Source organism: Pristis pectinata, chromosome 29, assembly GCF_009764475.1.
Source record: "Pristis pectinata isolate sPriPec2 chromosome 29, sPriPec2.1.pri, whole genome shotgun sequence".
Lineage (NCBI taxonomy): Eukaryota > Metazoa > Chordata > Chondrichthyes > Rhinopristiformes > Pristidae > Pristis > Pristis pectinata.
The window spans coordinates 26219339-26225948 of record NC_067433.1 but is presented as its reverse complement, the minus strand read 5'-3'; the positions used below and the strand labels follow the sequence as shown (position 1 = coordinate 26225948).

Below are 6610 nucleotides of genomic sequence, written 5' to 3'. Positions count from 1 at the left end.
CGTGGATAACCGAGATTCAATAATTATCAGGAGACGCAGAAGATTCTTCAAGAAGTTAAACCTTTATTTGCAAACAAAGGCTGTGACGGTCAGAGAGCTGGTCACTGAACGCCCCTGAACAAAGGCTTACAGCTCTTTTTATGGCCCCTTCCTAGTCCAGTTGGGATTATCAATCGTGTCAGTTTCAGCTACACAACGACATCTCATTTACAGACCCTCGTTCCTCAATTCCCTGCAGTCTGCCATTATTGTCTTCTTACGTCTTTTTCTAATCTAATCACAACAAGTATGTAGATTTCTACAGTTGTTCTCTAAGCTAATCACAATATACTCTCTTCATTTCTGCAGTATAAACATTTGTTACTAGGCACCGGGCCACGCTTAGGTCATTGTACTCAGTCACCCGTCAGTTACCTTACTCTTCCCGAGCGCTGGTTCTCCTTTCCCTTGGTAAAGAATGAGAAGTAGCCAGTCGCATCTAAGGCTCAAAACAATTAGAACTAAACATGTGTGTACAGCCTTTATTTTTTGTATATTCTATCGTGGAAGTGTGTCAGAGCAGTCTGAGGCGCTGGATTTCGGCTCCATTCTCTGGGCGACGTGTGTTTGAGTTTTCACTTGCTAGTTTGGACAACCAGTCGTTGCAACGATCAGTACAAACTGCAACACGGTGGCCATTGCTGATCTTACCGATGTTCTGTGAATGCTGTTTCACACCTTAATGTTGCCTCCCATGTTGGCAAATCAAGTCAGTACCAACATTACGGAGTATGATTTCCTGAATTGTGATTGAGGAGGATTTCTCGATTGGAATGCGAGAAACCGATTGGGAAAAATGTTATTCGGATATAAATACCGTGCACGGAGAAGTTCTAATTAACTCCAATGAAGAGGTGCCTCGGAAACAGTGATTAACATGTGGTAGACTATCACAGTCAGTTCGAACATTGGTGTAGTTCAGAATGACTGCAGGACTTTCAATACAACAAAGAGGAAACTCTGAACGTTGAGTTGGCAGGTAGACTGAGGTGGATCGCGGAAATACACCGACTGATCCGGTTGTGAATGGAGAATGGTTATTGCTTGAAGATCGAAAGCCTGAATTCCAAAAGGCGACCCTGAGGGAAGAAAGGTGTAACATGAAACGTATGGAAGGTGGAAACCATGAAATATAGATGTAGTTAGGAACAGAATAATACCGAAAGGAAACACTCACAAATTTGATAAACAAGAAATTATCCTGAAGATTGGGAATGTTTCGCAATTCAGCAAAGTATTACAGAGAAACTAGTCTGGAAAGCAATCGAAACGTTGGGAGCAAACGCGAGAACTGTTGAAGCAAGCTACATGAGGTTTAAAGTGCATGGACGAACAGTTGGCCAATAGATTCAGTGATACGAAGCTTCATCGTGGTACTTTGCACGGATGGGTTCGGTCGCAACTTTGCCACGGTTGGGTGATTGGTCCATGCAATCCAATGGTTCAACCATGGTTCAATCAATTTTACTGCCACCCCCTCGATACTTTTGCCATTGTCACGCAAGTGAACCGTTGGCGATTACAAGAACTGAAATTGACGATTAGACATGTGCACAAGAAACATTAACAAAGATCGAATTAATATCGAAATAACGTGAGGGATGGGCGACCGATGTTTCTTTTCCCTCTTTCCTTTCTGTTATCAGTTCTAGGGCCTTAACGGAAAATGCAAGTTGAAATGGGAAACGGTTCCGATGGAACACGGAAGACACTTGGACAAGTGAGTGAAAGTGACCAAATAAGTTGCGACCTAAATGTGATGTTTGATAAATGTGAAAGATTTGCCGGAGCAAATTATGATCACAGATTTCCGCCGATGGAGGAATCAACAACAAACATTTATCAAACCTGGTGAGGACTGATGGCAGGAGGCACTTCTCCACACACAAGTTATGGATTGTGCTGTGAAATTACTTCCTCGCTGAGGCATCGGGTATCCGTTCTCCCAGACCAGCTCTGTCCAGTTAACCTTACCTTGCATTCCCATGTGGATCAACATGAATTGAAGTCTGGTTAGAGCCAAGAATGGAAGACTTTTTCATCTGTGCTCTCACATAATACAAACGGGAGACACTGGAACGCCAGGAACGGTACTTGACAGGTTATATATTCGTAGGCATTCGGGTTTCAAAAGGTGATGGGAGAACGAAGCTTCCTCATCGGTCATCCCACGCAACTGATTCTCCATAGTGTCAGGCATTCCAGACGAATTTTCCAGTTGTCAGCCAGGCCTGAATGATCACCCAACAAGAATCAACGAGAAGATCCGCAGCTGCCTCCAAGACACGTGTGCAAAGTCCACTGCAGCGACCTCGGAGATATCCATCGATGATTGGACCTGGTGTACAGATAGTAGGATACTGGTCGGCGAGAGGCGACTCATATCTGGTTTGAAAACTTCAGAACGACATTCAAAGATCACTACCTTATTAATGACCAACAACTAACTCCGGCCACAGTGTGTTGGGGCTCCTTCAGTCAGAGCCGTGCCAAATCTGTGCCCTCCTGCACTTTTCTAACAAAATGCCAAATGAATCTGGAGGAAGAAAATCCATGAATATTTTCAATACGTTCTGCTTTTATCCCCTACCTGCGAAATTGGGACATTCATCACGTTCGTTGATCGTTTCCGATTGTCCCACCGGCTGCGATGGTTATGCATTTGCTGGGACGCTTTATCCGTGTTCCTGTCCTCCAAATCTGTGAGCTAACGTGTTCCATTAAATGCATTCATGTTTCCTGACCCACCGATGTCAACAAAGTTCAGCAGCGGCTCGTTGGTCTAGGGGTATGATTCTCGCTTAGGGACGTATTTGGGCTGATGTGCGAGAGGTCCCGGGTTCAAATCCCGGACGAGCCCTGTTTTATTTCAGAAACACCGATTCCTTCGTAGTTCTTATCACTGTCGCAAGGTAATTGACTCATAATTGAGCAAGACAGGAGATGTGTTATGAGATGCAGAAGCTTTGTCTGCGCTGTGAGCCTGTGGAAAATGATGGATTTCCATGTTGATGGGCGTTGTTGGCACTGATGTGGAAGAGCCCGAAATAGAGAAGTGAAGCGAACACCTCTGACTTTTCTTTGGCCAGGACACGAGTGGCTCGCTGTTGCAGATAATTTAACCGAAACTGACGGAAACTGTGTCCCAACGCGAATTCAACGCCCTCACTCACAACGGTCGCTTTATTGTGTCGTCACTTTGGGATTGCGAGAGCTGGAATTTTAAATCTGACCTCAGTTCCTGCCGCCCAAGATTTTGTGTCGTAATCCTGACTTTCTGACACCACTTGACGGATGTGATTATTATTTATCAATCGACACTGAGAGGCTTGTTGGGGAATTCCACAAGGAAGAATTGATAACTGAAGGAATGAACACAATCCAGTAATATTGAGGTGGAAGTGACAATTCCCGCCGGCTTTCATTTGCAGCGTTCATTATTTGCGGACATTTTGCATGTTCGATCAATTCAACAGTGGCCTGATTTGCAGCAGTCTCGTGTGTGGAGCCAACTCAGCAGTATCATACACCAGTCGGATAATTCTCAAAAATATGCTTTGTCTTATTTCACGCAGCTTACATTAAGTATGAACGGTTGCCAATAATCCTGATTCAAGTGTACAGGCGAACTGATGGAGAGGAGTATTCACCTAATGTGTGAAGTGATCACGATCTCACTCAAATGAGCAATAACCTGACAGCTCCATGATGATCAAGTAAATGAACCCTCTGGCGAATATCCTCAAATCCATGCAGTCGTCGATGCCCCTCTGTCCGACTGACGAATGGTCCAAACAGTTCGTGTGGGGTGACACCACTTGTCGTTACACGAGACTGCAGACATGAAGACCTTTCAGTAATGAACGAGAATTAATATTTTTTACAGTCACTCACATGGGGGGATATTGGGGAACATCGAATGGACTTGACTGGACTGTTGAACATCGACAGGAACGGAAGGAACAGCGAGGATGCATTAACTTTCTCTTCCCATCAAACTTCACTCAGAAGTTGAAGGAACACACACGCCTGGTTCACTGTGAATGGAGGTCCCTGTTTCTCGACGCAGGATCTCCACTTTCATCCTTGTCGTGGTAAACTCGTTCACTCTCTGCACAGAAGCCGAGGATATCACTATACACTCACCTTCTGAACTAACCGTGCAGAAAACACAGCTCCAAACGGCGCGCTTTCTGATGGTGTCGGACTGAGGATTCAAACCCTCACGGATCTTTCTTGCCGAAAACAAAACATTTTCAACACCCATCTCAGCGGCAACAACCACAAATCCGACAGAGTTTAACGGTGTCCGGTTAAAAGCAGCCAGCGCTGCGACAGACGAATAGTTAAATCCATTGGAGATTCTTCATACAGGTTGCAACCCTGCCCGCAGCGCTCACCCTTTAGACAACAGGGACCAGCCGTCCAACTGCCGCTGGTAGTTTTAACCTCCTGTCATGACTTTCCATCCCTCAAAGATTGAGGCAGACCTTTGCCCCACAAGAAATTGCGCGACCTGGAGACACAAGAGATTCTGCAGTTGCTGGAGGAAATCAGCAGGTCAGGCAGCATCCATGGAGAAATAAACTGTCGACGCTTCGGATCGAGACCTTTCATCAGGACTGGCAAAGAAGAGGACATAACCCAGAACAAGAAGTCCGAGGCCGGGGGCAGGCGAGTTCAGGAGAGAGGGGAAAATAACAGGGTTGGGTAGAGGTGGGGAAGAACTAAGAAGCTGAGAGGCTCCAGGTATAAGTGTTAAGGAGCTGATCAATAAGGAATCCGGAAGGAGAGGGAAGTGGACCAGTGAATAATGGGAAGGAAGTGGGTAAAGGACAGGCGGGTCATGAGGGCAGGGGAATAGATGGGCAGATAATGAGGGGGAGGAAAGTGGAAATAGAAGGCTCATTTGCAGGGAGGGTCGAGTGGACAAGGGAATTGCGGAGGGAGCGATCCGTGCGTAAAGCGTAAAAGGGGGAGGGGAAGAGGTGCCCAGTGGTGGGATCCTGTTGGAGGTGGCTGAAGCTGTGGAGCATGATGTGTTGGATGCATAGACTCGTGGGGTGTTGGAGAAAAAGAAAGGGTGGAGTTACCGGAAGTTGGAGAAATCAGTGTTGAGGCCGTCAGATTGGAGACCTTCAAGGCGAAATATGAGGTGTTGTTCCTACAACCAGCGTTTGGCCTCAAGTTGGTAGTAGAGGAGGCCATGGATGGACATGTCAGTATGGGAGAGGAATGTGGAATTGAAGTAGGTTGGCCACCGGGAGTTCCTGGCTGTTGAGGTGGACGGAGCGAAGATGCTTGAAGAAGCGATCACCCAATCTGTGTCGGGTCTCAACAATGCACTGGAGGCCGCACCGGGAGGACCTTCGTTACAAGGCGCAAGACTCAAGGAATAAAATTCCTTCCGTACTAAATCGGGTCTTCTGGTCTCCATCTGGGGGCGTGGGTCCCAATCGCACTCCTGACCTCTGCTGATTTTAACATTTCTAGTTTTGACTTTTTCAATCGAGATCAATTATTTCCAGTGACTAGGACCAGAGCGATTTGAGCAGATAAAGGAATGGGTATAAAATCGTCGCGTGGTTTTCTCACAATGGATCGCAGTGCAACGGACAGAGTGCGGGCTTTGATGAGTGAGGGGGCGTTGGTGAGTAGAGTCCGTGGCTTTTTCTCAACTCTGGCCATTGATTGGACAAGTGACGTTAGTCCGGTTTGGACAGGTTGTTTGTGACTGTTTTGTTAGAATTTTGTTGAAATGAAGCGTGGGGAGAATGATTTGACGACATATTAAGTCCCGTTCCAAATTATACAACTACAGGGGAGCTCAGTCGCCTTGGTTTAGCATCTTGCTGGATTATGAGAATTCCGAGACTCTATTCCAGTCTGGGTGACCACGTCAGCGGGAGGTACCTGAAGTTCGGCCACTCGAAATGATCATAGCTGCTTGCCCCTGGCCTCAACATCTGGTCTTGGCAATTCCACAAAGCTTTTATCTCCTTGATCATTCATACGTGCATCTACGTCCTCTTTAACTCGCCCAGTGACTGATCCTTCACAACCCTAAATCATGGAGAATTCCTTGCGTTTATTGTGACATATTTTCCGCGACCGTTCCTCTACGAATTATAGAAACACCTCAACGTCTCCTCAGTGATGGCCCATTAGCAACTTCACGCGGTTCAGAAAAGAATACCCCTAATTCTATCATGTAAAGAACTCAGTTTTAACTTCATCAGCTGTTCGTTATAACACACTCAACCCGGTAATAAGGTTGATCCATGGTGTCCGAGCCGCCTGGAACGCTACACTATCCTTCACCGAATAAAAGGAGGAAAACTGTGCACATTCCTCCAGGGACGGCCTTACAAACCCGTACAATTTGAACAGATGTTTTCCTTTATGTCTGTTCTTCAGTCTCCTTGCAAGTAAATGGCAATCAGCCAGTTGCTTCGCTAAAGACTTGATTCACCCGCCTGCGAACCTTCTGTGGTTTCAGGCAGAAGGACACCCCGTTCCCTTTGTATCCTCATTTGAATTTCTCTCCATTTTGATAATAGCTAATCCACCG

At 46.2% G+C, this 6610-nt stretch overlaps 1 non-coding gene across 1 annotated transcript; it reads left to right on the top strand.

Moving 5' to 3' along the window:
- The first annotated feature begins 2810 nt into the window (after window positions 1-2810).
- On the top strand, window positions 2811-2899 carry trnap-agg (transfer RNA proline (anticodon AGG)). The gene is given in 2 exon segments: window positions 2811-2846; window positions 2864-2899. It is a non-coding gene; the product is annotated as a tRNA-Pro (tRNA).
- Window positions 2900-6610: the final 3711 nt, after the last annotated feature.